Raw genomic sequence first — 13163 nt, forward strand, 5'->3', positions numbered from 1 at the left:
GCATTGCTATAGTAAAAACCCTTGTACTATGTCCCCTTAGGTACGAAACCCAAAGTTTTTCTAGAATGAATATCCAAGTATGGATTGCTGGATCATCAAGTATAACTATCTATAATTTCACTAACTTTCTCCCTGTGTATTATGAAGATTGTTTTCCCACAGCCTCACAATCATTTGCTAATACTTCACTTCTACATTTTTGTCAAGGAGGTGGGTATAAAATGGTTTTGCATTGATTTTAAATTTTCAGCAAAAACATCAAGTTTCACATATTTGTTGATCATTTGATTTTTGCCTATACATTTGCTTTTTATATTCTCATTCAATGTTGTTCTAATGAACTTATTTTATATTTGTAAACGGCCATGCATGTTATCTATTATCCCATTTGTTTTGTCATTCTAATTATCTTCCCCCATGGTTACCAGTTTGCTTTTTCTAAAGAGAAATTCACCACATTTTTAACTTATTTTTTTATTTTAGGAAGTTGCTTATTTTAGGAGCCCCTGCCACACTTTAAGCGGCAAGCATATATTTTGTCCTCATTTTAAGGTCGCATGGTGAAAAGCAAGTACAGAAAAATTAAGGACTTTGGTCAAGTTCACTCAGTCAACAGCAAAACTGGGTATCCATCCACAAATGTGTGTCAAAGAAAGAAAATGCCCCTTGTTTAGTGCCAAGAGATTCCACCCCCACCGTTGGATGAGCAAGCATGAAAACCAAGAGATGCCTGGCTCAGGACTAGAGATCTGCAGCCTGTTTGGAATTTTGTTTAGTTACAAATAGCAGACACTATTATTGCTAGTGTAAGTAGAAAACAAGCTCGTATATTAAAGAATAATAAGTAGTAAACAAAGTCCTTGGAAACAAAGACTAATGTTCCAGGAACAATGGCCAGTTCTAAGGTAATGTCAAAAAACATGTTGTTTCTATCAGGATCACAGCTCCAAACAGCAAAACCCAACAACCAGATTTGACTACAGTGGCTCTTCTCCCATCATTTTGGACACTATTATTTAAAGATTAGTTTTCCAATTATTGATTCCTCCAAAAGCAAGATGTCTCTGCTACTATCTGGGAAAGCAATATGACAGATTCATTTATATTCCTCACTTCTAAATTGGAGTTTCAATTTAGTGTACATGATAGGTCACCTCTGTTAAAAAGGAAGTGAAACTCATAATATTGGCATGTTGTCAAACACTGAAAAGTTAAATCAAAGGATAATATGTAGTAACTAATAAGAAAAGTGTTGACTACAAAGTACATTTGGTTCTCTGGTTTTCATCTTCCCATACTACTGAAGAGAATTTTTGAGTCAATAAATCAGAGGTAGTTTGAATAATTAGCATATTTATAAAATTTATAATTTATAATTTGATTATTCATCTCAAAAACTACCTTATTTGTTCATTGACTCTTTCACCTATTTAAAAAAAATGCTGACCGATCTATTCACTATCAGGATAAAAAACAAACCAATAAACAAAAGTTTATATAATAATGTCTTAAAATTAACTTAATATCAAAAAAATTGATTAACAGTTTAATACATTAATTTGGGGAAACTTTTTTCTATTATAGATTAAGGTCAGAAAACTGAAGCCTCCAAGATTAATTTATATTATAAAGGAAATTTTAAGATGCTCTGGTCTACCTAGTATAAACAAAGATAAGAGCAGGAACTTTTCCTCAGAAATTAATCTTATGTACCCAGAAACTCTAATGACCACATTCTAATTTTCCTTTACTAAAAACCACAAATCTAATTTAGCATTTACCTAAATATAGTTTTCCAGGGCACTAACCCAAAAGGAATTACTCAAAATGTCTTTTATAACCAATAATCTCGTAACATGTTACGTATCAAACATACTACTTGCATGTTTTATTTAACAAGTGAGAATATTAAAGATCTCAAAGTATCTTACCTGCAATAATAAAACCTTTAAAACTGCTAAAACACTTTTTCTCTGACAGATGAATAGTACCTTGACTAGGTTAGCATTTTGGTATTTGTGACCCTTTTCTCTCAGTTGTCTCGAAGTGCTTCTTCTGCTTTTGTTATAAATGGGATGTCCAATGTAAGTAACTCTTTGTGTCCAAATTATTGAAAGAGAGGATATTTGAATAAAATGATTTTAATTCCAGGCTAAATACTGCTCATGCAACCCAGTAAAGCCATTTGACTATTTTGGCTCGCATACATTCTTGTTGGTTGGAGCCTATGTACAGCAGTTGTTACCCATTTTGAATATCAACCCATTCAGATGGGTGTCTTTTATTGCTAGACTTACATGGAACTACTTGAAAGCTTTCAATTTACACATTCAAGTTTGCCGAGGTATAGGCTATTCAATGATTCTTAATGTATTTATTAGTTCTCCGTACAATTGTTTTTCTCCTCCTAGACAATCTTCACATGTGAAACCTTCATATTTTCTGAATCTACCAAGCATGTCACTTATATTTTCTTTCATTATGAGATTTCATGATCTGTTTGGTCAATTCTTGTTTTGTACTTTAATTTTTTTTTTTTTTTTTTTTTATTCTAGGGTGTCTGGGTGGCTTAGTCGATTAAGCATCCAACTCCTTTAGATTCAGGTCATGATCTCATGAGTCTGTGAGATCGAGTCCCTGTCAGGCTCTGTGCTGACAGAGTGGAGCCGGCTTAGGATTCTCTCTCTCCCTCTCTGTCTGCCCCTCACAGAGGTCCCACCCCACCTCTTTCTCAAAAATAAACATTTTAAAAAATTATGCTATTGATCTTCCAGGTCACTAATTTGGGTGTCCTCGGTGTCATGCCCTCCTTCAATTTATTCATTGAGTTGTTCAAATATAAAATAAGGTTCTTTGTGTGTGTGTGTGTTGTTTTATGTTTGTTTTGCTGCAAACTACAAACCCATTTTGATGTTGCAATTAACTTTATTCCCTTACTGCTTTTTTGACTTTTCTGTTGTATTGTCTGTCTTTCTAAAAACCATTATCTAATCATGTCTTCTATCAATTCTGACTTACCTTCTGTTATTGTCATGCCAGTCTTTGGTCCACTGGTTGTTAGAGTGCCTAAGTATCATCAACAGGTTGTTAAGTGTTGAACGTGAGTGGTGAATATAAGAAACCAGCTAAAAGGTCCTTGCTGGTAATTCTGGAGGAAGTCTCTCTGCCACCTTTACTACTTTAATTCCCACAGCCTCCATACTCATGGATATCTCAGCCAACACCCTTAACACCTTTTTATCGCTTTATGAGAGGAAGGCAAACTAGGAACATGGGCTGATGTACAACTTCCCACCATGAATTCAGAATCTACTGCTTTATGGTTCAAGGGCTTTATGATGCTGACCTAATAAGAGCATGCCCAGAACAAAGAAAAAGAGCTCATACAAGTTTTGTTTTCCAGAACTTCCGGAAAGCACAAGCCTTCAATTACCCCTAGATATGTAGACTTTAGTGTACTTGCTCAAAAAGAACATTTTTAGCCCCTTAAAAGAGCAGAGATTATACGAACCTTAAAAAATGTGTAATTCAAGTGTCCATCTATTTTCTCAATCAATATGTTTACATGTTTGCCAAAAAATTACTGAGTGCCTACTCTATGTCAAACACAATAGGAGTCATAGAGATGCAGAAACATATGGTGACCTCACCCTCACAGAACCTAAAGTCGAGGGGAAGAAACAAACATCAAATTTAAAAGATATATAGAAGCTGAAATAGTATGCAAGCAAATGTAAAATATACATGTGAAATACCACGAGAAAGAGGTATACTGAACTCTGGGACACCTAATGGGCAGCTGCCACCTGGAAGAGAGATGAAAGACAGTTTCATGGAGTAAGAGATATTTGGATCAAATAAAGAGGATACGTATGAGTTTCCTGGGCAAAGTATAGAGGGACCAGCATTGTAGGCTTAGAACTTAGAAGATAGTGAGTAGGCATTTAATGCAAATAACTTTGGAGGGATTAGCAGAAGCAAGAATGGGGGGGGAGCTTTCTTAATTACAACAAAACTTTTGTTTATAGCCTTAGAGCAAGCAATGAGAGTGACTGTGAAATTTTAATCAGGGAGTGGCATAATCAGATTATTATTGTTTAGAGGAAAAATAAATCCATATAGAATATGGATTTGAGCAAGGGAGGCCAGCTGAAAGTCTACTATGGTATTCAAAAGAAAACACGTTAATGGCTGAAAGTAAGGTGCTGCTCGTCATGGAAATCGAGTTCAATTTGTGAAATTAGGAGGTAAAATCATCGTGTATTTGACTTAGTGTATGAAGAAGAAGAAGGCACCAAGCATAATTTCTATGTTATTTTTTTCTTAAGTGGATGCATATTGGTTCACATTCATGACAAGTATGGAAATGTCATAAGACCAGTTTGGAAATGATAGTCTTATTATCAATTATAAGCATTTTTTGGTTAAGTTTAAAATATCAAAAGGAAATAGAGAATAAGAAAAAAAGAGTACGAGGCTGGAGACATGTATCAGACATTCATCTCTGTATGGGTGGAACTAAAGTAACTGATAAAAGCTAGGACCACTAATTAATTTGAATGATGGCAGAATACAGATTTTAACTACACTAAAGAAGAAAACAAGCTTTCAAAGAGAGGAATTCATAAGGATGAAGACAAAGTAGGAGTGTTTGATGTGAATAAAGCCAAAGGAAGACCGTTTAGAGAAAGAGAAAGAGATACATTCAAAAGTGTGCAATGTTTCCAGAGCCAAGTACAAGAAGGAAAAAGTCCCAATGGATTTAGTCACATCAAAGTGAGTTGTGATTTATTGAAATAATAGAACCAGAATCTGCTTTGCAAAATGTTGATGAGTAAAAGGGAATTGAGAAGATAGAGACTGAATTTTAGAAAATTCAGTACCAGATTTTGAATGAGTCAGAGAAAGGAAAGTTCTGTATGATCTCACTTATATGTGGAATCCAAAAACAAACAAAGCCAAACTCATAGATAAAGAAAACAGGTTGGTGGTTGCCAGAGCCAGGGAGCAGGAGTGGGTGAAATAGCAGTCAAGAGTTACTGGCTTCTAGTGATGAAACAAATAAGTCATGGGATGTACATACAGCATGAGGACTATAGTTAATACTACTGTATTGCATATTTGCTAAGACAGTAGAATTTAGAAGTTCTGTCGTCACAAGAAAAAAATTGCCATTAGGTGCGATGATGGATATTAACTAGACTTATTTGGCAATACCTGTACATATGAAATTATTTGTTATACACGTGAAATTAATATATGTCAATTTTAACTCAATAACTTTAAAAAAGAAGGTTTGATTCCATGAGCTTGGGCCTCGAAACTCCCACAAGTGAAGTCAAAATAATTATAGATTTCCCCTCATTTGTCTTCCATTTCTCAGGGATTACTGTCCTTACTTTCTTGATGTCTAGTGTCTTGAAAACTGTCTGGGTGTTGTAGCGAAACCAATTTGACAATAAATTTCATATTAAAAAAATAAAATAAAACGAAATGCAATTTTCTTCAAAGAAAAAAGAAAACTGCATATGCAGCGTTTTGTGTTTTGTGTGTGTGTGTGTGTGTTTGTCTGTGTGTGTGTAGTTGTTTAGTTTTCATAAGTCATGTGCATGAGGGTAAACCTTATCTACTGATTCCTGATAATCCACCTTGGCTGAAAATGGAAGTCCCTGCCTATAGATTTTTGACAGACTAAAGGTAGCATGTGAAAAGTCAAGAAAACCTCCAAGGTTTTGGCTTAAACTATTATAAATATGACTTTGCTGTTAAACTGATAGGAACAGATACTATACTTGATCTTAGCCAAACGGCCGAGAAGTGATATTATGACTTTGCTATTAATTGAGGCAGAAAGACTCCTTAATGATGTTCCTTAAATGGTGTTATTCTTTCCCCACAGTTCTCAAATCTGCCTGAAAATTAGAATCAGCTAGTGAGTTTCTTACAATACTCTTGAATTTCTCCCAAACCCTTACAGCAGAAGATTTTTAGTGTGGCCCCAGGACACCAGTATCAGAAGATTTCCACATTATTCTCATGTTCAGTCATGGCTGGAAAGCAATGCTCCATACTATTGCTTCTGTCACTTTAATATGCTTATGAACCACTTAGGGAACTTATAAAATTCAAATTCTTCTTCAGTTTTTCAAGGTGATAAACTTTGTATTTCTCACAATGTCCTAGCTGGTTCCGATGCTGCTGGTGCACATTTTGCACAGCAAGCTACTGCTGCTATTCAAATCCATGACAGAGTGTAAAACATTCGTGTTAGCTATTCTGTATTAAAAAGATGTACGAAGTAAAAGATGTAATGGCTAATTAAGTTTGGCAGACAGTGAGTTAAACAAGGTTAGAGTTTTCTTTATTGCAAGATTTTTCATAGCTAATGCCCTCCTAAAGTTTCTTTTTCCCATACTCCGTTTTCATGGAGCATGTTACAGGATTAGCAATTTGCAAAACTCACTATCTTGTACTAATGCAGAAGTTGAGCTATCCTCAAATAATCTTTGCTACTTTCTTAAGAGCTTACAATTTTACTGAGACATCCGTTTAACTGATTTGTTTTCAGTTTCCTAATCTGATTCACAACTTGATGATTCTGATTTATTTACAAATGCAAGTAGGTTTTACAAAAAAACAAATTAATCAGGCTTTAGATTTTAAAGTGATAATGTACATACACATGATTCTTTGTTTATACTTAAAAAATGCTTTACAAGTGAATATACTTTTTCTTTGTTTTCTTCTATAGCTTTCCCATGCACACATTTTCCTATGATTTTCTTTGCATAGTTTCATAGCATATTGTTTGTTGATGTATTTTTGTTAACCAATATTTTGTGAAACAATGAAATAAGAGAAAAATAATCTTAGGGCACCTGGGTGGCTCAGTGGGTTAAGCATCCAACTTCGGCTCAGGTCATGATCTCATGGTTTGTGGGTTCGAGCCCCTTGTCGGGCTCTGGGTTTACAGTTCAGAGCCTGGAGCCTGCTTTGGATTATGTGTCTCCCTCTCTCTCTGCCTCTCCCCCACTCATGCTCTGCCCCTCTCTGTCTGTCAAAAATAAATAAATGATAAATGTCATGATAACATGACAGCCCCAAACCTGTGGGATGCAGCATAGGCAGACATAAGAGGGAAGTATATAGCAAGACAGGTCTTCCTTAAGAAGGAAGAATGGTCTAAAATTCATTGCCTCTTCAGAAGCTGAGTGACAAGTCCCAAGCTTGCCAGGATTTACAGACCTAGAGGTAAACATAAACTCATTTTACATAGATGCTCAAGTGACAATGAGTCTTAGTTTCTGCTGCCTTGTGTAGGAAGGACTTTGGCATCTCCCCTGATGCTCCTCACTCCATGATATTTAGGGTCATAAATATTTTAAACTTCCCAAGAAGTTTATGTCTCACAAATACTCAGGTTCTTATTTTTTTCTGTTCCAATCTCTTTTCTAGATGTATTGCTCATCGCATGGATTTGCTGCTCTACCAGAGGCAGAGATCCAATTAAGGGACATCATCAACAGATGGATCAAGCTGTGGTATGAAGGGGGTGTGGATCCTGAGAGAGAATTGGTTAACTGACACCAGAGATACATGAAATGGACGGAAAATCAAAATGAATGTACATTAACTTGAATTTTCTATCCCATTATCTTCATTAATACGAGTTTACTGTGCTAAAACACTCTTGTTCAGCAATGTAAAATTCCAAAAAGTTTCATTCCAGGAACTTTTTGAAAGATACAGCAACTCTTCAATGGGAAGCATCAAATAATAGTTTATACCTTACAACTCTTTTAATCCCTTACTACAAATCTTTGCCTGGCTGTTCTTACCAATTCTAAATTATTCCATCACGATTCTTATCCTAATTGAGCCCCTCCTCTGAAGTATCCTCTATAACCAAGACATCAAAATCTTAACAAATATCCCAACTTTGTCATTCTCTCTCAGAGATGTTACTAAGACACTGTCAAAGTGGTGTTCTCATGTTAGAATGTGAATATTTTTCTTTTTCTGAACAAACAGGACTTTCTGACAGAGATAAAGAGCTCTCTATAATGATAAAGAATCTATCTTTTTTTCCTAAAATCATTTACTTCTCATATTTTAAGGTGATAGTTTTGGAGCCATGTGTTTATATTTCAAATAGTAATAAAACCCAGAGCCAATGATTACATTCTAAAATGTGAAAACCTAGGTGATTTTCCCCTTCTCTCCCTAAGAAAGGATTTGTTTACATTCCAAACTAAAAAAAGACCCATCTATCTCTACACAGACTGGAGTGAGGAGTGGGGTTACTATGCCAACACCTATATATTAAGCTTCTAATTTCAAACTTTTGATTCTTCTCCTATAGTATAGGTCCTCTCTACCCCCTTCCACATGCAGGTCTGTTTGGCTCTCACCATGTTGCCTCCTGGAGGAAAATGGAGCATGGACAAACAGTACTAAGATATTCTATAAATAAATAATCAGTTTTGCCTTTGATCCAGAAACCTTGTATATACTGTCAGAATAAAATAAAATATAAATATATATTTACTCCTTATCATATAAGCATTAAAATTAGCCTCCTGTTACTAATAGGCTGTTTTGGTGACATTTTTGAGAACCAGTATTCTATGGTGCTGAAATTCACAATGGTTTTGTGAAGAAAAAAAGGAAAAGAGGAAAAGAGAGGAGAGGAGAGAGGAGAGAAGAGAAGATAAAAGTGAAAAAAGAAAAGAAAAGAAAAGAAAAGAAAAGAAAAGAAAAGAAAAGATCACCTCAGCTATTCAGTCTTTGCAAGCTCTGAAAGCACCTTGATGGTAGCAAAGCTTCAGAAAGCACCATGCTCCTTCGTTGTTTGCTTCCTTCCCCTATTACCCTACAAAACCCCACATAATCCACAAACAAGACATAGATATCAAGTTTTGCAAACTAATGCCTAAGGGATTAATCGGTCCATTTATTAAAGTAAAACTCCAACTAGGGCTCAGTAAAGACACCTTACTATAATCCAAAATATTTCTATGGCCCAAATACCCCTACATGACACACAAGAGATTCAGGGCAATGAGTGACTCTCTACATCTCCAGTAAAATGTTAAGTTTTTTTTCAAAGCTTTTCAGATGGAACCATGTGTTATACTGTTATTCCTGCCTTTGCCAAAAAATTTCAGTCAGCCTCCAAAAGTCTGTCCTATATTCCCTGTGCTCACTTCGTCCTCCAGCCTCTCTGCTGTCCTGCTATAATCCTAAATTCCCAGTATAAAAGTCATCCAAACACTGAAAGATCGCTTCCATGCTTCGTCATTCTGGTTTGAAATTTCATAGATTTTAATGCGGTCTTATTTTTAACATGTAAAACTATATAAAATGTGGTGCTTCTTAAGTATTTATGTGTCTTACAAATTACTTTGGGTCTTGTCACATTGCAGATTGTGATTCAATAAGCCCAGGTAGGGTTTGCGTGTCTGTATTTCCTACAAGCTCCCAGGTGATGCTGCCATTGATGGTCTAAAGACTCCACATGAGGTAGCAAGGTGTTATAGGAAAACAAGCCTCCAGAAGAGTTTGCACATTTCAATAAATGTAAGGAAGACCTTCTAACACAGGATGAGCTATTATTGATTAAAATGCGGAAGCCAACTGTGTAAAGATGTGAGAATTGCCCTTCAAAGGGAATTAGTGATAGCTGGATACTAAATTCTTGCCTTTACCTTCTCTTTTCCTCTGTTCTTTTCCTTCTTCTCTTCCCATTGTGTCTAAATACCCATTCTTGTTTCTTCTTTTGTATTTCTGTACTAATACTTAATCTCCTTTTATCCCCTTCCATTCAACTTCTAAAGAAATGATTTTTATATTTCTACTTATTACTTTCAGGTTCATTTCCAAATTGTCTTGCTAAGCTCTGCATGGTTCCATCTAACTCGCCCACATTCAGGATGATCTCATAAAGAAATGGGCTATCAATATTGCACAATCATTTTTGAGGGGCATTAAAAAGATTGAGGCATTGTGAGTTATGCTAGACCAAAAGATACATAATATTCTCTAACAGTAAGCTTCCCCAAGTGTAGCTTAAGCAAGTCTGTAGTGATTATATTTTGTTTTTATTTTTATTGTCTAAATGTTTTTACTTAAAACAAATCATTGTGCCAAGAAAGAGCTGACTTTCCCCATTCCAAATTAAAACACACCACAGTAGGGGCAAATGTGGTTTAGTAGGATTGGTCCACTATGTGAATGGATATCCTTCTACTCACTGTGGTTGGGGCAACTTAATTCATCAGCAGTCATTCTTACACAACGTATCAACCCCAAAGTATTAATGTCACACAAAAGGAAGTGGTCTTAATATCATGAGTGGGGCAGTATGTTCTACAAATGCTAAAATGTAGAAGCACGAACACAAAAATTAAATAATTCGGATAATTTTCCATTTCTGCTTACTCCTGTAATAAAAAGTAGTGTTGGGGTCTGACACCTAGATTTGGTTTTTATTCTGGCCATTTACAAAGTGTTTCCCCATCTGACTTGTATCAGTAGGGTTATGGATAAAAGTTCATTAACTTTAAAAAAAAATTTAGTGTTTATTTATTTTTGAGAGAGAGAGAGAGAGAGAGAGAGCACAAGCAAGGAAGGAGCAGAGAGAAAGGGAGACACAGAATCCAAAGCAGGCTCCAGGTTCTGAGCTGTCAGCACAGAGCCCGATGTGGGGCTCGAACTCATGAACCGTGAGATCATGACCTGAGCTGAAGTCAGACGCTCAACCGATGGAGCCACCAAGATGCCCCAACTTTTTTTTTTTTAATTTTAGAGAGAGAGAGCATGTGAGTCATGGAGAGAAGTGGAGGGGGAGGGAGAGAGAGACAGAGACAGAGAAGGAGAGAGAATCTTAAGTAGGCTCCATGCTCAGGGCAGAGCTCGATGTGGAGCTCTATCCTACAACCCTGCAATCATGACCTGAGCCAAAATCAAAAGTTGAACACTCAACCAATGGAGCCACCCAGGTACCCCAAAATTTCATTCACTATGGAGAGAGGTGTAACTACTCCTTCCTCCTCTACTTGCTTTCATGCTCATGTTCTTTGGGGTGGTTGCTATCTGAGTATTTTATAGCCACTTGGCTATTCGGCTTCTTCCAAAAACTTGTCCAAATCAAGGACCTTCCTCAAACTGAACTGGTCCTTCTCGGCCTCTTTGTCTGTGGCCCAAACCAGAAAACTCCTTATTGAGAACAAATCTGTTGGTCTTTATTCTGGCTTCTAGGTCATCACCATACCTGACCTTGTCCAGAATTTTACTGGGCCTGTAAATATTCTGAACCATTATCTTTGACACCTCTGCAGACTTGATCACAAACGTTGTAAATTTCATTTTTTACACCTGTAAAAATACTGTCCATACCCTTGGATTGCTTGAAGGGCTCTTGGTCATACTGAACGTCATTGGACATCTGAGGATTGGGCACATGAAGAGCGATGATGTCACTGATACCTCGATTTTCATTTGTCTGTAGTTTTGACCGTTTATTAGGAGCTTCCCTGGAAAGATTCCAGTCATGTGGTCTGTCTTTTTACCTGTCATGCCAGATTTCATCCCTCCCATGGGCCTCCCAATCCTCTTTTTTCACATGGGTTTTGATCCCAGCTCTTCTCTCACTGGCTTTCTGGGCTGTTTCTCTAAGATTCTCTCCATGTTTCTTCTTTTCTTTTTGAGCCATCTTTCTCTCTACTTGAGAATGCATTTTTACAGCTTCATGAACATTCTGGCCAGCAACATAGTGGGCTTCTGCCAGCTTGGCAATGTTCTCATTGAGACGAAATGTCTGCAACCCTCTTCTGCTCGCAGCCAAACATTTGTCTAATGGAATTGTACAACCCTTTGCATTTTTCCGGTTTGAAATATAAGGAGGAATCTTCCATTCTTATGGCTCCTTCATGGTCATCTTTTGGCTAGGAGAATGCATAACAGGCACAGGAGGAGAAGGTGGTCCTTGGGGAGCGTTCTTATTAATCTTGAACCTTGGAGGTTCCACTGGATCTTTCAGCATTCTCACCATCCAAATAACTCTGTTTAGCTCCAGAATCGAAAGCCACTCTTGGTTGAGATGGTGAATATCAAATACACGGAGCAGCAGCCAGTTTATTAGCTGCTCACACTGGCATGGCTGCAGCAACCTTCTATGATACAGATTTTTCTAGGGCTACCCTTGTCTTTTCTGTTAGCTCTTTAATGGCTTCTTCATCAGGTCTTTGCAGGTCTGGATCATCTGCATTCATGGCTTCCTTGGGAACCAGGCCAGTGTACTTGCCATAAATGACCTTGTCGTTTGACTGTCCTGGCTGAGCAATTGCATTATATTTAAATTTCCTTCAGGATCTACCTGGATGGCGTGTGCATTTGACATTCTTTTTTCTTTCATCACATATCTAGTGGATACTGGGCAATATAGGTCTCTGGAAAAGTACCTCCATCTCCAAAATCCTCTAATAATCACAGTATCCAGTTTTTCTGGTACCCCATATGGTCTTTGAGAGACCAGAGAGGTCCTTCGTGATCTCTGGGGTCTTCCCTTTTCTTCAGCCTCAAGCTGGTCCTAAGATAGCTGAGTAGGTGAAGGTAAAAAGCTGGTAAACATCTTGTTCTTCCAGAGTGAACCGTAATGATTTTTTTCAGATGTTCTCTACTGTATCATCTTACCTACTATCTTCAACACATACACATACACACATAATTTTATTATAAACATTGTATTAGCTTTACCGAAGCCATTTTACAGGTATATTGTTTTTCAAAAAAAGAAACATTCTGAACTTATTGCTGTTTTGATCTTTTATTTCTTTTTTTGTTTCTTCTTTTATTTTAACGTATTTTATACAGATACAGGGACAAGAGTTAAAATGTGAAATAAATTTTCTGCAAATAGATTGTCTTGTTTGGAGAGCATAAATAAATCTGAGTACTATAATTTCTTTTCTAGTTGAAGTAGAAAAGGGGTATATAAGTTAAGGTTATGAGATAAAACTAGTTTTTTATGGTATTAATTTTTTTTCTCATTTTGGCTTTTTGCTACATTCCTGTCTTGTGACTAAGAAGAAAAGTAGAGGAAGATTGCAAGGAAAATCAGCTATAGAGACTGTGAGATCAGCTATAGAGACTGTGAGATCATC

General features: G+C 36.5%; 2 pseudogenes; both read right to left on the minus strand.

Annotated features, from left to right (window-relative positions):
* Positions 1–5692: 5692 nt before the first annotated feature.
* On the minus strand, positions 5693–5822 carry LOC122218865 (annotated as a pseudogene).
* A 5191-nt stretch (positions 5823–11013) lies between these two features.
* On the minus strand, positions 11014–12631 carry LOC122218429 (annotated as a pseudogene).
* Between the last annotated feature and the right edge of the window lie 532 nt (positions 12632–13163).

This window comes from Panthera leo, chromosome B1, assembly GCF_018350215.1.
Source record: "Panthera leo isolate Ple1 chromosome B1, P.leo_Ple1_pat1.1, whole genome shotgun sequence".
Lineage (NCBI taxonomy): Eukaryota > Metazoa > Chordata > Mammalia > Carnivora > Felidae > Panthera > Panthera leo.